Source organism: Podarcis cretensis (assembly GCF_951804945.1).
Source record: "Podarcis cretensis genome assembly, chromosome: 7".
Lineage (NCBI taxonomy): Eukaryota > Metazoa > Chordata > Lepidosauria > Squamata > Lacertidae > Podarcis > Podarcis cretensis.
The window spans coordinates 86,184,867-86,204,724 of NC_137176.1; the positions used below are offsets into that span (position 1 = coordinate 86,184,867).

The 19,858-nt window shown below is 44.8% G+C and overlaps 1 protein-coding gene across 1 annotated transcript in view; it reads right to left on the bottom strand.

Annotated features, from left to right (window-relative positions):
* The window catches only part of FAM135B (family with sequence similarity 135 member B), a 162,504-nt gene extending 144,298 nt beyond the window's left edge, over positions 1-18,206 (bottom strand). Inside the window, exon 1 of the mRNA XM_079984151.1 lies at positions 18,164-18,206. The gene's annotated coding sequence lies outside the window, so the exon portion shown is untranslated. The remainder of the gene's footprint in view (positions 1-18,163) is intronic.
* Between the last annotated feature and the right edge of the window lie 1,652 nt (positions 18,207-19,858).

Below are 19,858 nucleotides of genomic sequence, written 5' to 3' on the forward strand. Positions count from 1 at the left end.
TCCCTCCACAAGAACCCTGCGAGGAAGGTTAGGCAGCAGAAGGCTCCACGGAGGTCCATCAGATGCCTCCATGAAGCCCACAAGCAGGGCTTGCAAACAATAGCCCTTTCCCAGTATTGTTCTCCAGCAGCTGGTGTCTATTAGTATACATGACCTCCAAGGGAACGGAGACACCATTTATCTGCCATGCCTAAAAACCTCCACTGCTCCCTGAATTTGTCCAACTCAAGACCATCCAATCTAGTGAGATTTGTATAATTCCTGCAGTGTGCTAGGCGATTGTACAGAGCTTATCGTAGCATCGTCCTCAAGGGAATGGAGGAACTTGCTTTTTACTGAGTCAAACCGCTGGTTCTTCTAGCTCAGTACTGTCTACAGAGATTGGCAATGGCTCTGCAGGATTTGCAGCATGGGCCTCTCTTAGCCCTGCCTGGAGATGTGTCAGGATTGAACCTTCTTCATACAAAGTTACCATTGAGTTGCAGCCCTCCGCTTGATGACTGCCATTCAAAGAAGCACATTTAAGTCCTGTATTTTTTATATGGACGACTTCAGAACATGTTAAATGCTTTCCTACTGAAATCAATAGAGAGGGTTTAACACTTTGGATAGATCATGCCTTACGAATGGCTTTACGCATTATACTCAAGCATCATCAGCTCCCTACACAGCCTCTCCTACAGTTGCCTGACTGCTACTTCTTTCATTCTTCTGATCTAATTCTAGTCCTCCTCAGGCATTATACTTAAAGGAGAGCGTGTGAGTGGGGCTGCAGCAAGAAACCTCTCCTCCTGTCTTCTGCATGTGCACCACAGACGTCTGAAGTAGTGGGGTCTTCACATGCACATGTTCTAGGTTTCTGGCCACAGTTTCCAGGTTCCAGATCACACTTTCTAGATTCCAGAAATCCATGGAAATCCTTACATGAGAAGGCCATCCTCCAGTCATTTGTTCAGTGTCAGCTGATGGCAGAATGAGGGTGCTAACTTTGCATGTTCCCGCTCCCTCTCCTTAACGCAAAGTGTAATGCCTGGAGAGAGCTTTCTTAGTTGTTCTGTGGTGCATCCCCAGTGTTATTCCATCACTGCCATCCGGAAGAGCACTCTTGCTCTACAGCACAACAAAAGTGGCACAAAAAAAACCAACAGCCCTGTAACATTTGTGGTATAAAAAAGTTACATCAAGGACAGACAATGTGCTACCCTCCAGATATTGTTGAACTACAGTGGTACCTTGGGTTAAGAACTTAATTCGTTCCAGAGGTCCGTTCTTAACCTGAAACTGTTCTTAACCTGAAGCCCCACTGTAGCTAATGGGGCACGATTTCTGTTCTCATCCTGAAGCAAAGTTCTTAACCCGAGGTACTATTTCTGGCTTGGCGGAGTCTGTAACCTGAAGCGTATGTAACCTGAAGCGTATGTAACCCGAGGTACCACTGTACAACTTCTGTCAGTCCTAGCCAGCAAGGTCAATTTTCAGGGATGATGGGAGGTGTAGTCCAACATAATATGGAGGGCACCATGTTGGCTACCTCTGAGCTACAGGATTTCAGCAGGAAGTTAAAGGCCATGTCTGGTTGGAAACGAAGCAGTATGACCACCCTGAAACTCGTGCAAGCACAAATAGTATTAAAAGTGGGATTGTGTCTAACTGCCCCAATAGCACCATGAACACAATTCATCATAATTGAACAATTAAAAGGACAAGGAGAGGGCAGACGATAGGCTGGGACTTCTTCAGTCCATCTGCTGTAAAACCCTGCTTGCAAATTTCAGAAAACAAAGTACTTTTCAGCTCTGCTACTTTCTATGCAGAGAACACCTGCTGGGAATGGCCGGAGTTAATCAGCGGAAGATCTCTCCCTCTTAAGGGACGTACATCGTTCCTACTAGCGCTACTGGTGATTATTCTGAAAATTATGCCTAAAAGAAGTGCTTTGAAATCTGTTCTACAGTTTTTACTTTTACAGCTGCACTTGGAGGGAGCTTTCAAATAGCTTGCCCCTCACTTAAAGAGACGTGTGGGGCCAAATCAGACTGAACACAGGAATGCCGAGATTTTTAGAAGCTACCAGCAGTCACAGGGAAGGCCCAGTTTGGAGTGAGGCTTTATGCCACCAAAGGAGGAGATTTTTACCCTTTTCCCCTGTACCGCTTTCTCCAGATTAAACTTTAATTTATATACCACCAGCAGCCAGCACAAAAAAATACCCCCCAACTACATACAGTGCAAATAGCTGCTGGGGATGAAAGATTTTAATTCTGGAAACATTCCAAGGAGGAACGCTAAACTCTTCCACTGCTACAGCCTCAATCAGAGATGGTTGGTGCATTGGTTGAGGTCCGTAGTGCTGCAAATGATCACCTCCAATTTCCATTGAAGAAGCTTTCTAATTCTCTGGTTCAGACAGTGAGAAACTCCCCCCCCCCTCCCCGAGGCTGAGCAACACATTCCTTTCTATGCAAACTTCTGTAGGCCACATGGCAATGGTGGGCCGAGTCCAAGATGAAAATGGGCAGCACAAGGAATGTAAAATTTACCTTTGTCCAATAAACCGGTTGACATACGCAGACACACAGCAATGTGTCCTGCATCCAGGGAAGCAAAAGTTATTACAGTGGTACCTCGGGTTACAGACGCTTCAGGTTACAGACGCTTCAGGTTACAAACTCCTCTAACCCAGAAATAGTACCTCGGGTTAAGAACTTTACCTCAGGATGAGAACAGAAATTGTGCGGCAGTGGCGTGGTGGCGGCAGGAGGCCCCATTAGCTAAAGTGGTACCTCAGGTTAAGAACAGTTTCAGGTTAAGAACGGACCTCCAGAATGAATTAAGTTCTTAACCTGAGGTACCAATGTATCAGAGTTGAAAGACCTGCTGTCAAGGGCACTCTCCAGCCAAGGAATGTGCACAGCAGATAGTTAACTCTTTATTGGCAAAGCTAACACAGTTATTCTACAACTTCAAATAACCACGCACACCAGTCTAGCATCTAGGCAGCTATTCCCAGGATCTGGGCTCTATGCAGCAGTTGCTGCAAATGGGGGCCAATCCCCCTCCACCATATTATATACTTCCCCTGATGGGCTGCATGCATGCAAACAGAGACTACACCTGCATGGAAACTTCCCCTGCTCCTTCCTCTTCAGTCCCCTCCTGGTACTGGGAGACAGTGGTGCAGGAGAGGACAGGGAAGTACTTGGCCATTCAGTTGCCTGACCTACCTCCCCCCCCCCTCTTTTTCTGACCCATCCTGCACTCCACCCTCCAGCTCTGAAGCTTCTCCTGCCTCTGACTCATGCCTCCTGACTGATGCCGGTCACCACAAATCACTGCCCCCCAGTCCTGAACCAGACTACAGCCGCCCTTGCCCAGACGCACACTCACTCATCAGTGACCTTTCAGACCCTGACAGTCCCTGATACCTGACTTAGTTCATCATGTCTAGTGACCTTAGCTTTGTTCATCTCAAATGCCGTATTAGGAAGAAATGACCTTGAAATATTGTGCTGGGCCTGGGGGTAACCTGTGAAACGTGGTCCAGGACCGGTCCAGAATCTGAAGGTTCCGCTAGGAGTCAGTCCAACAGGGCCAAGGCAGGACACGCGGCAGGAAACCAAGCAAGGACAGGTATAGGATCTCAGGCAGGATCTAGCATACAGCAATGTTGCTCCTGCAACCTGGGGCGGGGTCCGACAGCCTTTTATCTTTGTCGGGGTAGTGGCCAGTCCTGATCCCCCAGCGACTCACCTCCCTGTTTCTCCTGAAGGCAAGCACTCCTCCTGCGAGTACTCAGGTCTCTCCTTCTCTCAGACCTTAGTCTCTGCAGCTCGGGAGACATTGATGGGTTACTAGACCCAGAGGTTGCCTCAGCCTCCCCTGACCAAACCAGTAGTAGAGCAGCTGTAAGTGATGGCCCAGCTGAAGGCAACAAGGTAATCCCCACATCTGGAGCCAGGGCAGGCTCAGGCCTCTGACTCGGCCCAGCTGGTGTTTGTTGCAGGGGAACCTGTGCAGACTGGGACTCTTTAGGATCAGACCGCAGACTTGGTTCAGATGATGCCTGAGGCAAAGGATCCGGTGCAGATTGAGACTCCTCTGGTTCTGAGTCGGAGCCCGAGTCCCAGGCCATCACAAATATGCTGCATTTGGCATAGCTGTTCCTTGAGCAAACATTGTTTTTTCTCAACAGCTACATAAATGAATGCAACATTTAATTACTCCCTTGGAAATACCACTTGGAAAATTGAAGAAGATGGTTCCTATAGATTTTCTGTAAAGCTTACAAAGCTAATAATTAATTATTAAATGGCAATGTTGTATTTATGAAAAATCCTCTCTCCCTCCGTATCTCCAAATTGTTTACATATGCAGTAGCCAGTCCTTAATCACTTCAAGAGGAACCTAGTAGGCTCATTTAACCAATTTATTTCTAAATTCTCTCTAGTGGTTACCGCGTTTTGAAAACCATGCCCTCATAGACCTGGTTGGCGCCAACAAGTTCACCCATAAAATCTGGAGCCCACCACTCCACAAACAGATTGCAATTGCATACAGGTCTGATGCGGAGAGAGTCTCACATAGAGGCAGAAGCTGGTGGAAAAGTTAGATGAAAGGTGGTGAGCCCATGGCCCATGAAGCCATGTGATTTGGCCCATGAATTCACTTCTGGCAGCATGCCAAAGTCAGGCACCTGTTCTTACCTTGGAAAAGTGGCTCTTTTCTCTCTGGTGCAACACCATTGCGAGAAGGTCTTAGATGTTCAGGAAACATCCGCATGTGAAACAGATGCACTACCTCTGCACTTTGCTGAAACAATTTTGGAGCCCACCTAAATGATAGCAAGGAGGAAGCTGCTCATATCTCCACACCATGGGACCTCTACCAAAAAGACCCTGTTCACACCCACCAGACTAACCTTTCTCCTTAGAGGACATACGAAGGCAACAGGAGTTGCTAATGTGGAGCTGTCCAGATACTGTTGAGACTACATTTCCCATATTCCCAAACCATTGGCCATGCTCCTGGGAGTTGTTCAACTACGCCTGGAAACAGCCATGCTTGCTCTCCCTGGAGTGCAGCCTCTGTCACTGATTTCAAATCTGTGGAAGGTTTGCATGGGCGCAGATGTATTCCGTGCTTCACGAAACCTATTTCCAAGCCTTTAATGGCTTTAAAGGTCATGACTCACACCTTAAATTGTTTAGCTTATTTGACTAAATTGTGCTACATAACCTACAAGACATCCCACTTGTATACCCATTGCTATAAATGCCAACCCCTTTCTGTCTTGCACATTATTTGTCGTAGCAAGTGCTAAATAATGCAGCTCCTAGTTTAAGGGAAAATGGAGTGTTGTTGGTTGCTCACATTATTAACATAGCTACCAAATCGAACACTGAAATTTATTTAAGCTGATATTACAAAAAAAGCTCTGCTTTTCCTTCTCTCTCAATCTACGCTGTTAAATTTCCAGAAGCAAAGCTGGCTCCAGGATGTTTTTACTTAAGTTTTCTAGGTTTTCATAGACTGATGTTATTGCATTTTATTTGTGGAAAGCCTATGTGTTATATTTCATGAAAGAGCGGATTGTAAATGTTCAAATAGAAATGATAAATAAATAAAAGAGGCTTCCATTCATCGGCCTCAGTCTCAAGGATTTGAGAATACCTTTTGGTTATGAGGCAGCCCAGGATAGCATCTGTACCTCTCCCCATCTCCCCCAGCATTCTTCAGCCTCCCCAGCTGCCCAAACTTCTGAAAGGGCCCCAAGGCCTTTTACATTCCCATCATTATGGCAAACTGGATATTACTTTATACACTGTGGCCATTACTACTGAATATATTACACAGGAGCAGTAGTGTAGCAGGGGTTACCAGTGCCTGGAGACATGGCAAGGGAAACAAATGGAGCACACCTGCACATTCAACTGCCAAATGGCATCCACGTCACCCAGCAGATTGCAGCCGCAGAGATAAGAAAAGAAGATACGTTCTACTTTGAGTAGAGGTCACTTCCTGGTTCACATGGAGAAGCCGTTTTCAACAGAGCCCAGCGACAGAAGCACACAGCTGTATTGAGGTAGCACCAGGTGTTGAAATTTTGCATCCCTAACAATTTTGCACTCAGGCAACCACCCCTATGCCCCTCCATGCTACACCACTGCATATGAAGAGCTGATGGCAGCACCCATGCTCTGAAGCACCATGGTATTAATACTGGACAGTCCCCTTCACTGCACTGTCCCTGCAAAAAACATTTTAGTTTTAGGTAAGCCAACCCAGGCATGTAATTTTCTTATACATATTTGTTTTTGCATTGTTGATTTTACTATATTTTGACCATTTTATTGAACTGACCATTTTAAAAGAAGTTTGTTAATGTTATCAGCATTTCAATATTTTATACTGTTTGATTTAAGCTGCTTATAGATAAAGGTAAAGGGACCCCTGACCATTAGGTCCAGTCATGACCGACTCTGGGGTTGCGGCGCTTATCTCACTTTACTGGCCGAGGGAGCAGACGTACAGCTTCCGGGTCATGTGGCCAGCATGACTAAGCCGCTTCTGGCAAACCAGAGCAGTGCACGGGAACGCTGTTTACCTTGCTGCTGGAGCGGTACCTATTTATCTACTTGAACTTCGACGTGCTTTTGAACTGCTAGGTTGGCAGGAGTTGGGACTGAGCACTGGGACCTCACCCTGTCTAGGGGATTCGAACTGCCGACCTTCTGATTGGCAAGCTCTAGGTTCTGTGGTTTAACCCACAGCGCCACCTGCGTTATACCTGCTTATACATGTTGTTAATTAATAAATATGCTATCGCCATGATTTTTCGATTTGTTTTGAGAATTGTAATAGAGATATAAAGACATCAAGAGAAAACCGAGCCCTCTTACTTATCAGTCGTATCAACAGAGGAATAAGGCCCCCGAGTTTGTCTGCATTTCACATGAAAACAAAAACACAAACAGTCCTTGGAGCAGATCTTTCCCCCTTTTCCTAAATCTCACAATATTGGCCTTCTTTACGAAGAGGAAAGTATTCCAACCCTCCCTAAGTCAAAAATCAATAGAGAGCTCACCAATGTAACACACTTTAAAAGTGCAATTATCACCAGAATTGCCACCACGTTGCAAGACTCACACATCTCGTAACACTATTACACTCCACTTTAGGTTAAGTTGATCTACTCTGTTGTCGATATACTATAGAGGGGGGGAAACCAAAAACCGACAACATGCAAACTTCTATAGAGCCGTAAGGATTGGCACCAGGATGTAATGGATGAGAATTCTAAACAAGTCAATGCTTTGAAAACAACACAAAATGAGATGGATGGATAAACACATTTCTTCTCACCAGCCATGGCCTAAAATCCACTTGGGAAGGGTCATAGCTCAGTGGTAGAACATTTGCTTGGTATGCAGAATAATAATAATAATAATAATAATAATAATAATAATAATAATAATAATAATAATTTATTTATACCCACCCACTCTGGGCAGCTCCCAATAGAATTAATGAAATAATAATAATAATAAAGTGATAAAACATCAGATGGGAGGGCGTTCCACAGGGCGGGCACCACTACCAAGAAGGCCCTCTGCCTGGTTCTCTGTAGCCTCACTTCTCACAGGGAGGAAACTGCCAGAAGGTCCTTGGAGCTTGACTTCAGTGTCTGGGCTGAACAATGGGGGTGGAGACATTCCAGGTTCCAGCTTCAATCACCAGCATCTTAGGTAGAGCAGGAAGAGACCCCAGTCTGAAATTCTGGAGAGTGACTCCCTTTGGGTGCAAATAATACTGAACTGGATGGGCAAATAGTCTGACTTATATAAGGCAGCTTCCTCTCTCTCTCTCTCTCTCTCTCTCTCTCTCTCTCTCTCTCTCTCTCTCTCTGTGTGTGTGTGTGTGTGTGTAATCATCTGCACCTAAAAAACCCCAACCATTTCCATTCAGGCCTTTAATGTAATTGCAGGTAGTCCTTATTTACATACCAATGAATGACTGCTGGTTAATAGTTATGCTACACACTGTTCAAGCTCTGCCTGCTTTTCTGCTGCTTGGATCGGGAGACAGCCCAGTGTTTCAGATGGGCCCTCCCTGGTAACTTATTGCTAATTGTTTGCTCTTGAGCATTGCAGACGGCAATAAAAAAATAAACAACGCACAGCCTGTGCCCATCAGAAAAGCCATCGCCTTTTGATCAGCCGTGGATGAAATAAGATGGGATAGGTGCCCAGGGCAAAGTAACTACCAAGTGGCTAATCATGTAGTAATTGGTTCATAAGAATGCAAGAGGAGCTCTGCTGAGTCAAATTAAACAGCCCACCCAGCCAGGAAGCTTGCCTAGTGCAGTGAAGAAACTTATGCCTCCCCAGAAACCCATAAGTAATAGCTTTGTCCCTCCTGGTCCACCCACATAATGATACTATGCGATATTGTACCTCTGATCCTGGAAGTAGCATATTTTCGGGCTGTGCAGGGCAATTTACCCTATGCCACCCTGGGTGGAAGGAACATAACCACCTCGTTCTGGATGTGTCTCTGAAACAATTCAGAGAGAGGGCCTTTTTATTATTACTAAGGGTTGAGAGTCCCATGGACTGCAAGAAGATCAAACCGATCCATTCTTAAGGAAATCAACCCTGAGTGCTCACTGGTAGGACAGATCCTGAAGCTGAGGTTCTAATACTTTGGCCACCTCATGAGAAGAGAAGACTCCCTGATGTTGGGAAAGATGGAGGGCACAAGGAGTAGGGGATGGCAAAGGACGAGATGGTTGGACAGTGTTCTCAAAGCTACCAACATGAGTTTGACCAAACTGCGGGAGGCAGTGGAAGACAGGAGTGCCTGGCGTGCTCTGGTCCATAGGGTCATGAAGAGTCAGACACGACTAAACGACTAAACAACAACAAAACCATTTAAAAACCTGTTGAGAAGATCAGGAGGCACACCGCAGTATCACATTCTCCTGCTTTGCAGTGCCACTGCTAGTCCTTCCCAGCAACATACTTTATATGTAGGGATTAGCCGCCAGCACCGTGCACGGTAAGATAAGTAGTGACCAGCCCCATGCAGGATCGGACAGCTGTTTCAGTAGGAGGATTCAATCCTATGTATTGTTGCTTCAGAAGCAGGAAAGCTTCTTGAGAAGTAGCACCTGCAACCCACAGGTCCGATGCTTCCACTCAACAGTTGTTGGTCCTATAGACATCAGGCAGGAAGAAGGCACTGGGCCTACCTGGTTCCAGGTAGACACAATCGCCAGTCAGGTAGATCTTGGCCTTCTTTGCATCCTGCCTGTCTCTCCTTCCAGCATTATGTCCTGCCTCCTGACAGCTGCGGACCACTCTGGGCCAACCCAACCCAACCCAACTCGCAGTGATCCATGGCTGCGTGTTCCCAACTCATTCAAGGCCCTCTGAATATGCCAGAAATGGCTTGGACCTTGGCTTTACCCACCATGACTGTACACAACCCCTCTTTAGAGCCCATATGGTGACAACAAATTCCACACATTTTCTTGGGGGTGGGGAACAGATTTTATTTCCTCAGTCCAAAATTCACTTCCATTCAAATTCATTGGATGAGTCAAATTTCTAGTGCTACTAGGGGGGGGGGGCACTCTTTCACTGAACTTTCCCCACATGTTGCATTATAAACAAATGAAACAAATAAATAATTTTATAAACCTGGACCAGATTCTTTTTTTAGGGGCTAAAACAATACTACTTACCTAGAGATAACTGCCACTGTCTTGAAACTGAACTACTGGTTCATGCAAGCAATGTGTGTTGCAATGATTAAGCAAGAGTTTCACTGGTGGCTAAATGAGCTTCAGTATGATACACCATCAATCTTAACCAGGGGTAGCCATAATGAATCCCTCTAATTATTGCAGTCTCCAATTAGGGATGGGCAAATCTGTTTATTTTGGTTTCTCTCATAAATCTTAAGGTCAGTCTGCCACATTTCTGCATTAATTTGAAAATCCTCACGGAAATTTGCCATTTTAGTGTGCATTTATTCTCACACAAACATTTCTGCAAGCATTTTATCATGCGTTTTATTCTCACAAAATGTGCATTTCTAATTTACTTTCCCTCTAATAAATGCATTTTTATGTGCAGGGGTTGGGAGCAGCTTGGAGAACTGCATTGCAAAATTCAGAGAAGTGTGGATTTGGAAGGCTAGCTGTGCATTGTTTCAGGAAGAGCAAGTGATGGAGGCAAACCAAATTTCTCCTCCATCCCATACCCCAGTTCCCATCAGCCCCAGCCAGCATGGCCAATTGTCTGTGATGATTTGGTTGTAGCCCATAACATCTGGAAGGAACCCCAGTGGCTACCCCTGCCCTTATAAACCAAGCCACACAGGGCAAAGAAAATGAGTCTCGGCTAAGCAGCTCATACAAAAGCTCCCAGGTTGAAGTGAGATTCGGCTGAATGCCTGATCCACTTCTGTGCATGACATGCGGAAAGCGTTCTCTTGTCCTTTGCTTCATCCGTGGTGTGGAGAAGTGAAGAGGGAGCTTTCATCCCTCTTTCATTATCCTAGAGCTCAAGGCTCATCCAGTTAAGCTTAATAGTGGGAAATTCAGGAGAGATAAAAGGAGATACTTCTTCACTCAACACATTGTTAAACTATGGATTTCTCTAGTGATGGCCACTGAATTGGGTGGCTTTAAAAGAATAATAGACAAAATCAATGGCTACATGCCATGATGACTATGCTGAACCTCAAGTGCTGGAGTCGGTGTGCCTCTGAATCTTCTTCTTTGGCGATAACTTATAGCCGAGTAAGATTGTCTTCCATAAACATGGTTTTAACAATGAGCCCGTAAGTGACTGTGGAGGCCAATTCTGGATCCACACATCCTTCCACATCTCCAACTCCTCAAAAGATTCCATCAACGGTGTCTCCTCTGAATATGAGCTGTTGAGAATTGCAAGTGAGGAGACTGATGTTCTGCTAAGGTCCTGACTGTGGATAAAGGTTGGCCCTTGTGAAATCAGGATGTTGGACAAGATGGGCATTTGACCAGATCCAGCTTCAAGACACTTATTATGTTCTGTGGCACAACATGGCTCATCATTTATGTCTCCAGTGATGCAATTGGCACATTGTCTAATCCATGGGTAGGCAAACTAAGGCCCGGGGGCCGGATCCGGCCCAATCGCCTTCTCAATCTGGCCCACGGACGGTCCAGGAATCAGCATGTTTTTACATGAGTAGAATGTGTACTTTTATTTAAAATGCATCTCTGGGTTATTTGTGGGGCATAGGAATTCATTCCACCCCCCAAAAAAATAGTCCAGCCCCCCCAAAAATAGTCCAGCTCCCCACAAGGTCTGAGGGACAGTGGACCGGTTCCCTGCTGAAAATGTTTGCTGACCCCAGGTCTAATCCTACACATTTAGAGCCATACTGCTTGATCAACAGGGTCACATGTAGGACTATGCGACACTTGAAGGTTTGTAGGGGGCTGAGAATTATGGGTTCGAAGGTCTGTGTCTCCACCACACTTTTTTTAAAAAAAGGAGATACATAATGTTCACATAACACAAGCATGGCAGGAGCATCTTTCTCCTATCTTTCTCCTTCATGTCCTACTTTTGTCCGTGAATGGAGAGCTTTCGATTATGTCTCCCTGTCTATATGGTCAGAAAATGGCACAACCCAATAACGGATACATCATTTGGGGCTAAGGATTGCTCATTTCTGCTGTTTGCCAATACAGCGTAAATAGGACTGTGGCATCAGCTCCTCAAAAAAGCTGCTAATTAAATGGAGACTCCAACTATAAAATTACTTTGTTCCCTAACAGTGACATAGGAGGGCAACTTCAGCGACATCAGAAACACAGCTATAGTAGCGACTGCCAAGCATGAAATGAGACTAATACATTAAATACATAAAATTACAATATTTGCTCAGACAACAAGCTGTCTGATAAGTGGCAGATGGAGAAAAGGTGGTAAAACTAATGGAGGAATCAGCCATAGTCTAATAACGAAGAACCCAAGCTAGCTGGTTTTGTTCCTTGAGTGCAGCATAGCCTTGCCAGTTCTATTTATACAGAGATGCAAAAGCACAACATCAACAACCTGCTTTAAAATGGCATATTTCACTGATGGCATGAACCTGGTCTGGCTATAAATATATAAGCACGCAAACATTCTAGACATAAAGATTTATATATCCCTGGGGGTTTGACATCATTTTAAAGGGAGTTTTTGCAGCCCCATCGTAATCAAGAGACTCTATCTCTGTGGTGCTGCTGCATGCTTTTAGTTAACAGCAAAGTGATGATTTGGAATAATATTTAGGGAGCCCAAAGCAATCTGTAGGCCCCTGGTGGCTTTTCATTGTTAGCTTAGGCTGATGAAATGCTCACAGGCCTCTATCCATCATCGCACAGCCACGTGCACCCTCTTTATTATGTGGTACAGCTCTCTTGGCAATGTGCAGAAAGAAAGTGGATTAAAAAAAATACTGCCTTTGATTTATCATGGTCAGGAATGAGCCGTTCTTGTGGCATTTCTCCATCGCTTTGGATATATTTCATTGGGGAAAGAGGAGGGAGGCTTACCAAAACAATAATAAAAATAAATGTCTTTCGGTATTCAAGTTGGGGGGGGGGGGAAGTAACCTACCACAGGCTGAAAGTGGATTGCACAAGCTCATTGCAGCCACTCCAAGTTGTTTCCAAAGGTGCAATAATGCAGTATCTCCTATGACCCTAATACAGGAGGGAATGGGGAAAACTGCCTCAAAGTTTTGGGAGATAGGATCGCCATTCTGCTGTTCCATTGTTGTTGTTGATTACCCTACTTTACCCCAAGGTCCCTGGGTGGGTTAAGGGAAAGGTAAAGGGACCCCTGACCATTAGGTCCAGTCGTGACCGACTCTGGGGTTGCAGCGCTCATCTCGCTTTGATGGCCGAGAGAGCCGGCGTACAGCTTCCGGGTCATGTGGCCAGCATGACTAAGCCGCTTCTGGCGAACCAGAGCAGCGCACAGAAACGCCGTTTACCTTCCCGCCGGAGCGGTACCTATTTATCTACTTGCACTTTGATGTGCTTTCGAACTGCTAGGTTGGCGGGAGCAGGGACCAAGCAACGGGAACTCACCCCGTCACGGGGATTTGAACTGCTGGCCATGAAATACAGGGGTGAGGACCTTTAGACCTGCTTGAAATCTTCCCAGGGCCCTCTCTAAATGCTTTCTGCCAACAAACAGGCTGTCTGGAACCTTATCGCCTTAATGCCCTGCTTGTGGATTTCTCATAAGCATCTGGTTGGTGAAGTAGATGAAGCAGGGATTTTCTTAAGTTCATTGCAATGTAATATGTAATGTGTCATAGTGAAGGCAGCCTTGATGGACAAATATGAACATACAACCATTTTGCTAGACTGGACCAAGATACATCTAACTCAGCAAGTAGCCAGAAGATAATTTAAAAGCTTCAGCATCCAGAAGATATGATAGTAATTAAATAATTAAATTAAATTAAATAGCCAAATACTGGTAATTAACTCTATCACACACTGTAAGTCTTGATGAAATTTGCACTGATGTTCGACCACAAGCACACATACACACACACACACACACAGAGAGAGAGAGAGAGAGAGAGAGAGAGAGAGAGAGAGAGAAGGGCAGGCAGGGAGAAACCATGAATTCTTCTCCAGCTTAGATTTTCCTCTGAGACAGAGAATTTGGAGGCGGCTAGGCCTGGCTTTTATAAACCCTCTAAGTTCATATCCATGCCTGGCTCAGAAGGACTTTATGAGTATCTCTGCTGCTCGACAACTGGCATTCAGCAGTATCAATAATGTTAAAATGAAGATTAAGCGGGAAGCTTAACATTTAAATGTGAAGCTTTAAAGTTATTCTTAAAGGACACCGTCTGCTGTGACTGTTCACAATCTGCTGTTCTCCTGAACATCCCCAGTTATAATGAACGGTTACTTGAACATGGGCACTGTTGCAGCCTTGTACATATGTCATTCATTTCATTTTAGCAGGCCATGTGCAAGAAAACATATTTATAGGAACATAATAAGCTGCCTGGGACGCGGGTGGCGCTGTGGGTTAAACCACAGAGCCTAGGACTTGCTGATCAGAAGGTTGGCGATTTGAATCCCGGCGATGGGGTGAGCTCCTGTTGCTCGGTCCCTGCTCCTGCCAGCCTAGCAGTTTGAAAGCACGTCAAAGTGCAAGTAAATAAATAGGAACCGCTCCAGCGGGAAGGTAAACGGTGTTTCCGTGCGCTGCTCTGGTTCACCAGAAGCGGCTTAGTCATGCTGGCCACATAACCCAGAAGCTGTACACCAGCTCCCTCAGCCAATAAAGCGAGATGAGTGCCGCAACCCCAGAGTCGGCCACAACTGGACCTAATGGTCAGGGGTCCCTTTACCTTTTAATAAGCTGCCTTGTACCAAGTCAAACCATTGGTCCTCAATAATGTCAATATTGTCGGCCAGTGGATCTCCAAGATTTCAGGCTCTCCTGGCCTTCTCCAGAGACACATGGGATCAAACCCGGGAGCTTTTACAAAAAAAAGTGTGTGCTCTAACCACTAAGCCACAACTCTGCCCCTGAGGGGCAATTTCCAAATAAATAAGTCCAACAAATTCAGGTTGACTTGTGACTCCCACTCCATTGCTTTTAATGAGAAATACTCAAAACTGCCTTTTACTGAATTGTGCTCTTAATGTTGGACTTCAGGCACATACGCAACTATGTACAGTATATATAAAGGGCCAACATACCAAAATATTGGAAAATCCCAAAGTAAAAAAAGATAAAGACTGCAGTAGTAACTCAGGTTTTGCATTTGTTGTTTCTATAAGCCAGAGAAAACAAATACATTACTTTCCCAAATCATAGTTAAAGCAGCTCACAAGAAGAGTAAACAAATCATAAATATGTGCGTACACCAGAAACAATCCTAAATTTACTGAACACACAATATAGCAGTTATCAAGTATTAGCATGCTAACAGACATTGCAATATTATAATGTATGAAAAGCATTCCTCGCATAAATGACCAGTTACACAAAAATATCTACATTTAGTTAGTGAACCTTTCACAAACTAAGTCAAATTACTAAGATTAGCAGCAACAGCAGCAGAAAATATATCAGTATCGAAATGTTACTATTTAAAGTGATTTAAGGGGTTTTTTTAACAATAAATTTTAAAATGAATTCAAAGATGATCTTCAATGGCCAGGTGTAAGTGAGGACTGGACCTCTGCACCTCTAATAATTGTAAAGAGGGAATTTCAGCAGGTATCTCTGGTCATGCTACCTCTAAGCATTGGAGAAAGAGCCATAGCTCAGTGCTGGAACATTTGCTTTGCATGCAGAAGGTCCAAGGTTCAATCCCAGCATCTCTAGGTAAGGCTGGGATAAATCCTGGTCTGAAATCCCAGAAAGCTCATGCCAGTCAGTGTAGACAATACTGGGGTAGATGGACCAATAGTCTCACTCAGTGCAATACAGCTTCCTGTGCTCCTATATCTCCCTACAACAAGGGAGCAGAAAAGGTAGGTGCATTCATCTCTAACAGAAGAGGAACAGATGCCATGTTCACATTTTCAGTGCACTCAAGGGGGAAAAAGGTAATGGAGTCCCCCTGGACGGTTAAGTCCAGTCAAAGGCGACTGTGTGGTTGCGGCACTCATCTTCCTTTCAGGCCAAGGGAGCTGGTGTTTGTCCACAGACAACTTTCCGGATCATGTGGCCTGCATGACTAAACTGCTTCTGGCACAACAACAGAACACTGCGATGGAAACCAGAGTGCACGGAAATGCCGCTTATCTTCCCGCCACAGCGGTACCTATTTATCTACTTGCGCTGGTGTGCTTTCGAACTGCTAGGTTGGCAGGATCAAGGACAGAGCAACAGGAGCTCAACCCGCTGTGCAGATTCGAACTGCCAACCTTCTGATCGGCAAGTCCAAGAGGCTCAGTGGTTTAGACCACAGCACCACCCACATCAATTGCAAAACCTACACTAAAGATGTTCACCAGTGCTAAGGAACATCCACCAGGCAACCCCATCTTTCACCTGGGACGTTCTATAGAACATTGCAGTGTTTTGCTCAAAAATACACAAATCTCTCTGTTCTCTAGCTTTTCTCCAGATTCCAATAGGTTTTCTGGCCTGAGCAGACCCATTAGAATTCACTTCAAATTCAGGTTTCTGGAGAGGAGAGGAAGGAGTCAAGAGAAGTACAAAAATTCACTGTTTGAGTATTTTCCTTTTTGCTAATCTTGCTAGAATTCTTTTTGCCTTCAGATGCTGAGTGATGGTTTGCTCTATCAATTTTGCCTCAGAACTTGATTTTGGTTAAATATTATTATCTATTTTATTTCATACAGATTACTGTATATATTGCTTGGTTATAAAAAGCACCGCAACAACCTTCAAGCAGTTTACACAATGAATAAAGCAATAGAATTACCAGTGAAATTAATAACAACTGTTAAAAGCAACTGATGGCGAGTTGAAGGGGCAATCAAATCAAATAAAAAAATCTGCATTGTGGTCTTTAGTATGAGTCTCTGGATATAGGAATCCAATCCAAATTTCTTCAATGGCCTTGAGTAAATCATAGTTACTTAGCCTTGCTTCCCCATGTGCAAATGAGGATTCATGGTGACTTAACTCCGAGGTTTGTTCAAGACAGGCGAAACACAAATGATCAAGCACACTGTCAAATGAAAACTGCTGTTGGAATGATTGCTGTAACTGAATAACATTCTCAGTCATGCAACGAAACTGATTTCAACCCAGGAAGCAAATCAAAGTAAACACAGGAACTGTAGCTCAACTGGTTGGTGAGTCATAGCAACAGAGGCACAAAACAGTTTCAAGGTGGGAAAAGATGCACACAGTAAATTTATTGATATGACACAATCTCCTATGGATGGCTTAAGGACATCCACAACATTGAGACATTCTAATGTTTGCTTACAGAGGAGTTACTGCCATTTGCACCGGATAACAACATCACCATGAGTCTTCATAGCAAGACACGGTATTTCTGGAACACGATCCTATGCACGTCTACTCAGAAATAAGTCCTACAGTGTTGAGTGGGACTCACTTCCAGGTCAATGCGTACAGGACTACAACCTTAGAATTGTAGGGTTCAAAGAAGGAGTCAAAAGGTCCATAAGAAATATCTAAGAAGAAGATTCAGTGCCTTAGCCGAAAACATTGCTCAGTGCAGGACTCTCCGCCCATCACATCAGAATTGGTGTGCCCAGTGCTTAGTGGCAGAGTGCATGCTTTGCATGCAGAACATCGCAAGTTCAGTCCTTGTTATCTCTTGACAAAGAACCCCAGGTAGGAAGGCTGGAAAATACCTGGACACCAGACACTGGGAAAATGCTTTTAATATGCCTGTTGTGCCCAGAGTATCCAATATTCTGACCCAGTGTACAGAATGTGTTCCATATCAAACAGTACAAACCCAAACGGTAAATAACAGGGAGCTTATGAACTCATCATCCCTAATTACTCTCTCTCTCTCTCTCTCTCTCTCTCTCACACACACACACACACACACACACACTACTTTTTCCACTATATAATTCAAGCTTTTGAGAAAGACTTTACTAATCACACACACACACACACACACACACACCTCGCTGTCTTAAAAAATCTCAGCAGAATATTTTTCAGAGCAATTTAATAAACAGATTGGACACAGATCTGTATAGGTTTTCTTTCTTTTTTTCTGAAAAAGAATGAACGATTGCTATGCCAGCCTAGCTGCTGTCCACTTTTTATTCTGAAGCGCTCAGCAAGAACCTTTTTTCCCTTTGGATCCAACACATTGCATCTCTTGATTATGTTCCCCCATCAACAACAATCAATTCCAGTCTCTCTTTTCCCCTCCCCCTCCCCCTCTGAATATATTTGTTGTTTTTAAGATTAAAGTGATGATGGTAAGAAGAGGAGGAGGGGAATCTCTTTTTTAAAGCAGGCAATGGTTTGTTGGGGGTAGGGAGAGGGATAATTTGGATACGTTCAAAATGGTTAGTAAATCAGAAAGATGTGGAAATGCAATTGAGACAATCAAGGGCAGAGAGTTGGCAGAAACAGGGAGTTGGGGGGGAAATGTCCCTTACCTAGGTCTTCTCCGGCTCCTCTGCAGTGTACTGTCCTCAACTCTCTTTCCCTCCCTTCTTTTCTATCTGTCCATCTTCCAGAAAATGACAGAGTAGCGGTTGCTGCAGCTCATCACTGGTCCTGGTGCCTGAGCAGGTCTCCCAAGCCAGCTGGTTGAATTGCAGTCAGTGTGCTACCAGGCACTGGCTTCTGCCCAGGCTGCTGCTGCTGTTCCTGGTACTGATGATGTTACGGAGGAGGAGGAGTATGAGCGGAGAGGGGGAGGAGGATGCCGCAGATGGTGCTGATGCTGTTGCTATGGCGATGGAACTCAGCAGCACTACACAGTGCAACAGCTGCTAGAACTCCTGGTTCTTTCACAGACAGGACCCAAGTCTGGCTTGTAGCACAAGCTGCAAGGTAATGAGAAGGCATATTCTTCATTTTGACAAACACTCATCCACAACTTGATGACATGTAGCCGTTATTGGCCAGTGTCTGAGCTGCTGTTAGGATCTTATATCTCAGCAAGATGCTGGAAACGAAACAAAAAGGGTAAAAAAAAGTGGCAGCAGTAAGAACATTACAGTTTGGAACAGAAAGAGCCTCAGGGGGAAAGGTCTCGAAGGAACAAACCCAGGTTATAGCTCATTCTTGTCCCTAGAGAAGAACGCCCAGGACAAGAGCAGAGATCATTCTCCAGAGTATTTTATATGGGTCATGGTCAGCTGAGGCAAAAAACCACAGAAAGCCATGGTGAAGAGAAGAGCCAGTATGGTGGTAAGGTGTTGGGCTAGGACCTGGGAAACCCTGGTTCAGATCCCTACTCAGCCATGAAGCTCTTGGTTCTCACCCTAACCCACCTCACAGGGTTGTTGTAAGGAAAAAGCAGGAGGAGAACTTTGAGCTCCTTGGAGGAAAAGGGATGTATGAAATAATTAGAAGGAGGAGGAGAGAACACATGAGAAGAGAACATCAGTAACCTATATAGTGCTTGTTTCTTCCCCCATCACCTTCAGTCCTAGCTAACAGCAGTTGGATGATGCACAAGATTTAAGCCTAAGCATAGCACAGTGAAGAGCTCAGAATGTTTCTCATGCTACCATGGGACCTAAACACCACCTCATGGCTGCTTTTAACTGAAGAAAAGTTTGTCTTCAAATGTTATCAGTCAGGGATGGAGAACCTGTGGACCTCCAGAGGATCTTCAGAGTCCAACTCCCATCATAGAATCATAGCATTGTAGAGTTGGAAGGGGCCTTAAGGTCTTCTGGTCCAGCCCCCTGCAACGAACAATCACAACTAAAGCAGCTCTGACAGATGACCATCCAACCTCTGCTTAAAAGCATCCAGTGAAGGAGTGCCTACCACCTTTGGAATGAGTCTGTTCCATTCTCAGACACCTCTTAACGGTCATGCGTGTCTTCCTAGTGTTTCGTTAGAATCTCCTTTCTTGTTGAATCCATTGGTTCAAGTCCTGTCCTCTGGAACAGCAGAAAACAAGTTTGTTCCATCTTCCCTGTGACAGCCCATTACATATTTGAAGATTCCTGTCATAACACCTCTCAGTCTTCTCTTCTCCACACTAAACATACCTAAATCCTTCAACCATTCCTCATAAGGCTTGGTTTCTCAGTCTTACATCATCACCACCCCCATCCTTCTACCCGGACACTGAGGTCCAGCACCTAGGACCTTCTGGCAGTTCCCTCACT